The following is an 11,388-nucleotide window of genomic DNA, read 5'->3' as shown; positions in this document are numbered from 1 at the left end:
GCCCGCCACCTCGCCCAGCTATTTTTTTTTTTTTTTTAGTAGAGACGGGGTTTCACCATGTTAGCCAGGGTGGTCTCGATCTCCTGAACTCGTGATCCGCCCATCTCGGCCTCCCAAAGTGCTGGGATTACAGGCTTGAGCCACCGCGCCCGGCCTACATACAAGATTTTTTTTAACCTGCTCCCTCAGTTTTATAGATGAGACAAAGATAAGGTTGTAAGAGTTAATTTCTTCAAGTAGACAGTACTAGGAGGTTGTCATGCTTGGACTAAACTCCTGACACTTCTCTCTCTTAACTTCAATCCATAGAGAAGCCCACCTTCCTGCCTTCCCAGAATTATTTAGCAGAGGAGAAAATCATACTAGGCTATTTGATATTCTGTTTGCCTAGACTGACCAATAATTCTGGATCTTTGTACACATCGTCTCTGAAAGAATATTTGATGGGAAATCTATGTTTTTTTAATTTTTTTGTACATACTAGGTGTATATATTTATGGAGTACATGAAATGTTTTGATACAGGCATGCACTGTGAAATAAACACATCATGGAGAATGGGGAATATCCATCCCCTCAACATTTCTCCTTTGTGATACAAACACTCTAATTACACTCTTTAAGTTATTTTAAAATATGCAATTAAGTTTGTATTGACTATAGTCACCCTATTGTGCTATCATATAGTAAGTCTTACTCATTCTTTCTGTTTCTGTTTTTTTTTAAACCCATTAACCTATCCCCACCTCTGCCCCACCATTATCCCAGCTGTCTACCACTTTTTTCAGCCTCTGCTAACCATCCTTCTACTCTGTGTATCCATGAGTTCCATTGTTTTGATTTTTAGATCCCATAAATAAATGAGAACATGCAATGTCGGTCTTTCTGTGCCTGGCCTAGTTCACTTAACATAATGATCTCCAGTTCCATCCATGTGGCAAGTGACAGGATCTCATTCTCTTTTATGGCTGAATAGTACTCCATTGTGTATGTGAACCACATTTTCTTTATCCATTCATCTGTTGATGAACACTTAGGGTGCTTCCAAATCTTAGCTGTTATAAAAAGTATTGCAACAAATAAAAGAGTGCAGATGGAAAACTGATTTTCATGGCTTTTTTTCTTTAATAAAACATTAATTTCTTCATATGCAACTGGAAGGCAAATAAATGCTCTATTAGTTTATTCTTGAATCCATACGTGAGGTTATAATAAATGGATTATTAAAATATACTTGAAGTTGGGGAAGAATGATACGGACACATTTTAAATCAAAACGTGATGAATTGGTTGTTTAACCTTCTACCTCATTGGCCAATCTGGGGCAAGATGAAAGTATTTGTAAACACTGTTTTGGCAATTAAGTGTAAAGAGAGAACCAATTTTTTAATTAAAAAATCGCATTCCACGAATTATAGAGCTTTTCTATTGGTAAAGACATTAAATATCATGGAGTCCAACGCTTTCCTTCTCCTTCACATCACTCCTAATGGATGTAGCTCAGGCTAAGCGCATTGCTGATGCGTTGTCAGAACAGCCACTTAGGGTTTCAGTTGGTATACTTGAGTGCAAATGTGAATAATGTTTAAGAAGGTTACATAAAGTTGCCATTACTAGGAGCAGTAGCAAAATTTATTATGGATTAATCATATCGTCGGGAAAATGTACTGAAGAACTACTTCCTGTGGTATTTTTTTTTAACAAACTGATAACATAGTTTATTGCCTATAGGTTGAGGATTATGAACTAAAATTATATCTTTGCATTTTATTGTGCCATTATATACTTTAAAATGTGAGGTTCACATTGTTGCATTTGCTCTGCGAATAAAAATGTCTAAACTCATAAAATGAACTTTTAGATTTTGCGATATGGAAATTTCTAACTTAGCTAGTTTGTGATGGTACCTAAACATTTTAAGAAAGCCCTTAAAATAGAAGCTCTGTGGCTGCACAAGCACTTTGTATGACTCACACCACATTTTAACTCCTTAAGCAAGCCAGTGAGGTAAATCATATCATTATCCCTATTCTTGCAGATTTCACAAAGGCCTTCACTGCTTTGATAAAATGTTACACAGATAATTACTGACAAAAATGGGTTAGAATGCAGGTCCTGACATTTCTAGTTCCTGACCAATTCTACAGGTTGCCCTGCTCCCATAATATGCTCCAGTCTACAATGTTCATCTTAGTCTGCAGTGAGTAAACAAAATTGATAGCTGAATTTTCTTCTTGTTCCAAATCTTTAGGATATGATTTATATACATTATTTACATACATATGTATGTGTATGTGTGTTTATACTTACATACATATATTTTTTCTTATTTTACTTCTGGATAAGATGGAGTAATAGGGAGCATATTTACCCTCTAACCCTCCTGCATGTAACAACCTCAAACCAGACAAAATATATGAAACAATGGTTTTCAGTACACTGGACATCAGGCACGGAATGTAATCCCTGAAGGATGGGAAACAAATAAGATGTGTGCTGTGAGTATCCCAGCTTACAACCTGAGAGAATTTGAGACAGCAGTGCGACAATGGAGATAGCTTAAGGAAGCCTAGCAGGTGTCTGAGTGGAGTAGCTGTTGCTGAGAGTTCACGTACACGAAGGTGGCTAGAGATTGCAGGAGAAAGTACCAGCGAGGAAGGAGCTGCACTTGGAGAAAATTTTGCAAAGCTGGAGGGGGTCGCCCTTCAGTGTGTAACAAAGTGCATGAAACCACTTGAAGCAAGGGAAAGAAATGCTCAAAAGAATTACAGCAGCATTTATCAACCTTTAAAAAATTATTATTGACCTCCTTAAGGAATCTTTTTAAACATCTTTTCTAGTCACCGCTCTATTATTATTATTATTATTATTATTATTATTATTTTTGAGGTGGAGTCTTGCTCTGTCACCCAGGCTGGAGTGCAGTGGTGCGATCTCGGCTCACTGGTCTAGGTTTTTCTATTGCTGGGTCATTTTAGATTAATTGATGTTTATCCTTATTATAGGTCCTATTTTTCTGCCTCTTCACACAATAGAGTATTGGTGATCTGTGGGACAACTTCAGTTGACTAATCTGTGTGTAATTGGAGTTCTCAAAGGAGAAAAGAGAGTGGATGGATAGAAAAAATATTTTTAAAAATTAATAGGTGATTTGGGAGGCCGAGGCGGGCGGATCACGAGGTCAGGAGATCGAGACCATCCTGGCTAACACGGTGAAACCCCGTCTCTACTAAAAATGCAAAAAATTAGCCGGGCGAGGCGGCGGGCGCCTGTAGTCCCAGCTACTCGGGAGGCTGAGGCAGGAGAATGGCGTGAACCCGGGAGGTGGAGCTTGCAGTGAGCCGAGATCTGGCCACTGCACTCCAGCCTGGGTGACTAAGCGAGAAAAAAAAAAAAAAAAAAAAAATTAATAGGTGAGCATTTTCCATATTTGATGCAAACTATAAACCCACAGACCCAGTAAGCTCAACAACCCCAAGTGGGGGTACTATTAAGAAAACCACATCACAACACATCGTAAGCAAATGGATCAAAACTCAGAGTGGTAAAGAGAAAAAGATAAGTCTTCCACAGAGAACAAACACAAGGATGATACCAGACTTCTTTTTGGAAGCAATGCAAGGGGAAGGGCAGTGGAGCAACGTCTTTCATGCTTCCAGTGAAACACCTTCCAACCAAAAGCAGAAAACTGTCTCTCCCAGGTTTCTATACCCAGCAAAACCGTCTTTCAAGAAAGGATGAAATAAAGATATTTTTCAGACATACAAAAGTTAAAAGTAATTTACTACCAGCAAACCTGGACTATGAGAACAGTGTAAAAGCCTTTCAGGAAGAAGGAAAATAAAGAATATCTTGGCGCAGATAGAAACATGGATCCACACAAAGAAATGAAGAGCACTGGCAATAGTCACACCATCAGTAAATACACAATACCTGCCCTTATTACCTAAATATCTTTAAAAGACAATGGGCTGTTTAGAAATAATATCAGTGTCATGTGAGTTCTGCAGCATGAGTAAAAAAGTAAAATATATAACAACGATAGCCTAGAGAGACTAAATGGAAATATAGTTTGTAAGATTCTTAGACTGTGCATACAGTCATATAATGTCTATTAAAAGTTGGCTATTACAAGTTATCTTTAAGTTAAAACATCTGTATACTATAATCCCTAAAGCAAATGCTACAGTAACAAAAACAGTGATAACTAATATTACATCAATAAAAAGTATTCGATGAAATAGAATAATTTTTTAAATGCTTGAAAGTAGACAAAAAAGATGAGAAAGAGGACAAAGAACAAGTGGAGCAAATAGAAAACAAATAGCAAGATATAATATAAAAATTTGATAAATTTGACCTTAAAATTAACCACTCTTAAAATACATTGTTAAGAGAATAAGAGTCAAGCTACAGACTGGGAGAAGATATTTGCAACACTTTATTTGAACACTGTAAGTTTTTTTCAGAATATAGTTCACAAAGAACTCTTAACTCAATAATTAAAAAGCAAAAATAAAAAAGGAAAATAATGTAAGAAAAAATGACGGCTGGGCGCAGTGGCTCATGCCTTAATCCCAGCACTTTGGGAGGCCAACGCAGGCGGATCATGATGTCAGGAGATCAAGACTATCCTGGCTAACACGGTGAAACCCCGTCTCTACTAAAAATACAAAAAACTAGCCGGGCGTGGTGGCGGCGCCTGTAGTCCCAGCTACTCGGGAGGCTGAGGCAGGAGAATGGCAGGAACCCGGGAGGCAGAGCTTGCAGTGACCCGAGATCGCACCACTGCACTCCAGCCTGGGCGACAGAGCGAGACTCTGTCTCAAAAATAAAAAATAAAAAATAAAGAAAAGAAAAAATGACAGAGCTATGCCAATGGACAAAAAGCACACAAAAGTGCTCAATATCGTTTTGTCATTGAGGAAATGCAAATTAAAACCACAGTGAGTTATTCTGCCCACAAAAATGGCTATGATTAAAAATATTGTCAGTACCACGTGTTGTTGAGAATATGGAGCAATTATAACTCTCATACATTATTGTTGGAATGTAAAATGCTACAACCACTTAGGAAAAACAGTTTAACATTGTTTTATATAATTAAGCATACATGAAACCTATGACCCAACAATTCCAATCCTAGGTTGAAAAGAAATGAAAACTTATGTTCATCACAAGACTTACACAAGAGTGTTTACAGCATCTTTACTTATAATATCCCCAAACTGTAAACTGCCTAAAAGACCTTCAACAAGAAAATGGACAATTTATGTTGTATTCATAATGAAATACTCTTCAGCTATAAAATGGACAAAACTACTGGTAACTGCAACAAACATGGCTGAAGCTAAGAAACCTTGTGTTCAGTGAATAAATCTAGACACTAGAGAGTACACTCTGAAATCCCAGAACAAGCAAAACTAAGATAGAGCAGTAGAAATCGTACCAGTGGTTACCCGGGATGAGGTAGGACGGGAGTTGACCGCGCAGGAACACAAGGGAGGTTTCTGCAGTGAATGTTCTTTGTCTTGACTGACTGTGGTTACATTGGTGTGGACATTTGTCAAAACTCTTTGAATTTCATATTTGGAATTTGTATATATGTACATAAATTATACTTCAATAAATATGTATGTGTATGTATATATGTGTATATAAAATACATTTTGATATGTCGTGATGTCTATCACTTCACAGCATATTACATTTCTATCACACCATATTATATTTACATAATGGAAAAAGATGAAAAGGATGCTGTGTTTTGGGGAGATCACAAGAGATTATCACCTTTATTTTTTATACAAATAGGTATAAATCTTTCACAGTACAATACAAATGTCAAAATGTGGTATTTTCACTGCTCTATAAATTCTTATATGTTCTATGTATGTAATAAATGTTAAAAACTGTTACTATGTTGTATATATTTATTTGTTCTGTGTGTTTATATGTTCACTGTTCTACACATTCTCATATATTGTATACTATACAATCAAGTGATGAGCTGCTCAGTAAATAACTGCTGAACACTCTGCATCCCTCATCATGTCAAGCATTTCACATCCTTTTTCCCATAGTCTTCCCCAGTAGACATCTGACTTGCCAATTACGTTTTCATCCATCATTCTGGAGAAACCTGGAGAAACAGCTAGACACAGGGGACATATTCCTATACCTTGCTCATTGTGCCTTGGAATTATACATATTAAAATATTGTAAAGATATGCTTCATTTTTATCAACATGGCTATGTGAAATTAGATGTCAACTCTACCTCACTTCCAACTTTTAGGAGGAATCCAGATAGTTTATTAGAAAATAGAGGTGCAAAAATGTTTGCTGCTTGATTCTCAGACCATTGCCTGAGATTAGGAATACTAAAAAAAAAAAAAAAAAAAAATGGCAGACAGAAGAGGCCCAAGTCTCTCCCAGCTCCTGGGATGCATGGAAGCAGCAGCTGTGATGTCATATTGAGGCAAAAGTGCTTGTTACAGTTCCATGATCAGAAGCAGTAAGAACTTGAGGTAGGATGCACCTAAAACTGAGAATGAGGGAAAGCTGAAGTGGGAAGTGTCAACAGGGAGGGACTATGGGTCCTTACTATGCGAAGAGAGAAAAGGATTTCATTAGGTCCAAGAGAATATAAAGTCGTTTCAAAGACATTTTCTGTTAGGATAGTTTCCAGAGACTCTAAGTGGTTGCTTTTTTTGTGTGATGATTTTTGAGCTTGGTAGAATATTTTCACTCTGACTGGATCAGTTCTAGAAAGCGGCTCTGATGGTTAAGCGATGAATGCTTCCTCTCTTCACATACTTCTCAGTTAGAAGGAGAATATTTCAGGCCAAAAGGATGAAGGACCTTAGTTATATATGCCGCAATCAGATGAGTGATTTTAATTTGCCCACCCTAAAGAAGTATGAGAATATACCTTTCTAAAGAAATCTTTCTAACATTTCTGTCTATCACCTATCCACATTCATTCAATGATTCCACAGCAAGCAGTTAATGAAAAACAACAATAGCACACCTATTAATCTTCATTGCTTGTAATTTTCCAAGGAATTTATATAGATGTAATAAAAAAATTCATCAATTCTTATGTTCTTTCAAAATAGTTTTTGCACTAAATCATATTATTCAACATTTCTCCACGTCTACCTGTACCTTCAGACCCTCACTAAATCCAATTATCCAAAATCCAAACTGATTAGTGATGTTAAGCATTTTATTCGTATGTTTGTTGGCTGCTTATATGTCTTCTTTAGAGAAACATCTGTTCATGTCCTTTGCCCAGTTTTTAATGGGATTGTTTTTTCTTATTGAGTTCTTTATATATATATAAAAAAATGCTCAGTATCAGGAATCATCAGAGAAATGGAAATCAAAACCAGAATGAGATATCATATTACACCAGTCAAGATGGCTATTACTAAAAAGTCATAAACAACAGATGTTGGCAAGGATGCAGAGACAAGGGAACTCTTATGCACTGTTGGTGGAAATGTAAATTAGTATAAACTCTATGGAAAACAGTATGGAGATTTCTCTAAGAATTAAAAATACAACTACCATCCAACCCAGCAGTCCCACTACTGGGCATCTTCCCAAAGGAAAAGAAATCATTATATTAAAAAGATGCCCACGCTTGGATGTCTATTGTGGCACTATTTACAATAGCAAAGTCACGGAACCAATCTAAGTGTTGTTTGGATAAAGAAAACATGTGGTAAATATACACTATGGAATACTATGCAGCCAGAAAAAGAACAGAATCATGTCCTTTTCAGCAACATGGATGGAGCTGAAGGCCATTATTTTAAGTGAAGTAACTCAGAAAATTAAATACTGCACAAAGAATACACATGGACATAAAGATGGGAATGATAGACACTGGACACTCCAAAGGTGGGGAGGCTCACGGGAGGGAAAGGTTAAAAAATTACCTACTGGGGGCCAGGCACAGTGGCTCATGCCTGTAATCCCAGCACTTTGGGAGGCCAAGGCAGGTGGATCACAAGGTCAGGAGACAGAGACCATCCTGGCTAACAAGGTGAAACCCTGTCTCTACTAAAAATCCAAAAAAATTAGCCGGGCATGGTGGTGGGCGCCTGTAGTCCCAGCTACTCGGGAGTCTGAGGCAGGAGAATGGTGTGAACCCAGGAGGCAGAGGTTGCAGTGAGGCAAGATCGCGCCACTGCACTCCAGCCTGGGTGACAGAGCCAGACTTTGTCTCCAAAAAAAAAAAAAAAAATTACCTATTGGGTACAACGTTCACTATTTGGGTGATGGGTACACTAGAAGCCCAAACCTGACCATTACACAATATACCCTGTAACAAACCTGCACATGTACTTTGTGAATCTAAAATACATTTTTAACTCAAAACATGCAAACCCTAAAGATGTTTATATCAACCTCCTGGTGTAAATCTAAGACAATAAAATAGGCCTTTTTCTTTAACTGCTACAACGTCACTATTTCTACTGCAAGTGTTTCAAAATCATTTGTGCTATTTTCAAATATAGCAAGTTTAAAATTGTCACAAGAAAAGTGTCTTTGCGGCCAGGCAAGGTGGCTCACGCCTGTAACCCCAGCACTTTGGGAGGCCGAGGTGGGCGGATCACGAGGTCAGGAGATGGAGACCATCCTGGCTAACACGGTGAAACCATGTCTCTACTTAAAATACAAAAAATTAGCCGGGCGTGGTGGCGGGTGCCTGTAGTCCCAGCTACTCGGGAGGCTGAGGCAGGAGAATGGCGTGAACCCGGGAGGCGGAGCTTGCAGTGAGCCGAGATCGCACCACTGCACTCCAGCCTGGGTGACAGGGCGAGACTCCGTCTCAAAAAAAGAAAAAGAGAAAGAAAAATGTCTTTGCTATCTTTTCCAGGTCTCCAGCTGCCTCCACACTGGCGTAAGAAACACTGGAGGAAAAATGACCGCCTCCTAATAGTTTAAGCTGTTCCTTTCGCCCATAGATGTGCACATTTAAACTTGCTCCTAGCTCTCTGGGATTGCTTATTCGCTGATATGTTGCAATGACAACAAAATATAACTTTTGTTTGATTAAAAAAAGAAAAGCAAGTAAAACATGTTTTCCCCCACTGGGTTCTGAGTTGATTAAATCCAGCTTATCATTGATGTTTGAAAATTGAGGTTATATTATATAGTTTAATTTTCAAAAGAGACTTTGATATATGGAAAATGTAAGCCAAGGAAAATAAAAATATGAAAATTCACAAATAGCAATGCTAGCTCATCACATATGTTTATTTAAATTTGGTTAGTACTCTGGAGAGAATTTGGGATTGAATTCAATTCCTTGTGCTATATACAAAATAAATTGACTGGCAGTTAGATGGAGTTGGTTTAGAAACCTAATCCTATATGTAAATACTATAACAATTTTTAATTCCAAAGTAGTTCAATAAAAAGACCTGGGCTTTGAAATCAACATGCTGGATAAATAGACAACTGCTGTATTTAATTCTAGATAAGCATCCTTACAGCCAATAGATACACATTTTTACAAGGCTCTTTCTCTCAACTTTGTAAATAACAATTAAATAACTGATAATTGCCATTATCAGTATCTCTTCAGTAGATGCCCCTTGGCAGGGTGTGCTCTGCACTTCTCTGTGGTTATGTCTAGAGGAATTGCATCAGGATGGACAAGAATGGTTGTGTGGAAAAAGAATTTAGATTTACTGTGAAAACTGGACTCCACAGTGGATTTTCTGGGTTGATTAGTTAAGCAACTGAAACACCAAACCCAGTGATTTGAAATAACAAAACAAATCGCCTAATTTAGAAATATAATGAAAACACATATGTTATTCAAAGACATGTTACAACAATAGATGGTTGATGACTAGTTTTTAGCATTTGTAATATAGGGTGTATGTAATTTCTTTTTGCATTTAGCAAAATCCCAGCTTTTTTATATGGTATCTGAGTAAGGAAGATAAACATCTTGTGTTTTTTTTTTTTTTGAGATAGAGTCTTGCTCTGTCACCCAGGCTGGAGTGCAGTGGCACGATCTCAGCTCACTGCAACCTCTGTCTCCCGGGTTCAAGCAACTCTCCTACCTCAGCCTCCCAAGTAGCTGGGATTACAGGCATGCGCCACTACATCCAGCTAACCATTTTTTTTTTTTTTTTGTATTCTTAGTAGAGACGGGGTGTCTCCACATTGGTCAGGCTGGTCTCAAACTCCTGACCTAGTGATCCACCCATCTTGGCTTCCCAAAGTGCTGGGACCACAGGTGTAAGCCACCACGCCCGGCCAACATCTTCTTTAATAGTTTCTGGTTTCCAATGTACAATTAAACTCTTGGCTATTAGGAGCATCTATACATCCCCCAACTCAGAGTAACCACGCTAGCTAGCCAATGAAGCCAAAGAACACAGAAGACTGTGCCCCTGTTCTAGTTCTTTTATGTACCTTGTTTTAAGTCTTCCTTGTTCCGCTTTCCCTCTCACCGTAAGGACGTTGCTCTGCTGACTTTTCTCTTTAAAACTCTCTATCCTACCCTGCTCCATTCACTTCTTTTATGCTAATTAAAGTCTCTTCTTCCTTCTGATCTCAGCTTAGGAGACACTGTCTTGAGGCACCTTTCCTTAGCCTTCCAAATCTGGCTCTTTGGTAAAACCATCCTACAGATCATTGTTCTTTTTCATCAGCATGGTTGTTTCAATTTGATGACTGATGTGACGATGTGACCAGTGTGTTTCTGCAGTGAACCGCTGAAAAGCAGAGCTCGTGTTCACTGGAGGGTGTTTTCCTGTTCCCTTCCAGGTGCCTGTGGATCACCCAGTGGCCAGGTTCAGCACTGGCGTAGGGCTCCAAACTTCTACAGTTAGAAAATTGGCAAAGATACTGATTTCACTTTGGTGCATTTGTTAGGCTGCTTCTTCTGTTTTTTTGTTTTGTTTTGTTTTGGGTTTTTTTGATAACATTTTAAATAACATATAATAGAAAATGAGAAGAGTTTAAGGAAAATAATTTTATCAGTGTTTGTGGCCCCTTAATGACTTAAGTCCTAAGTAGGGACTTCATAATTTCAAACTTTCAAAAATGTCTTATAACATGCAGTAAAATGTGTCTTATTTGTGAGAGTCACGTCTATTCTAGGCAACTGTTCTCAGTTTTCACAGACAGAGGAAAAATTAGACGTATATATGTTTTCTGGGGAGGAATTTGGACTAAACCTAAGAAAGAATTACCTGGCCAGGAAGTTGTTATTCACTGTTACATTAACTCATTTTAAGGGAATAAAGGAAGTAACGTGATTGAGGAGGAGTCTAACCCAGAAAGAGATAACTGAATCAGAAGTCCTCCAAGGTTCCTTTGAGATTTGGTTAGCCTATGATTATGAGATTTGGTGA

Source organism: Mandrillus leucophaeus, unplaced genomic scaffold (genome assembly GCF_000951045.1).
Source record: "Mandrillus leucophaeus isolate KB7577 unplaced genomic scaffold, Mleu.le_1.0 Scaffold862, whole genome shotgun sequence".
NCBI classification, from domain to species: Eukaryota; Metazoa; Chordata; class Mammalia; order Primates; family Cercopithecidae; genus Mandrillus; species Mandrillus leucophaeus.
The sequence above is the reverse complement of the archived record's forward strand: the minus strand, read 5'-3'. Positions refer to the sequence as shown.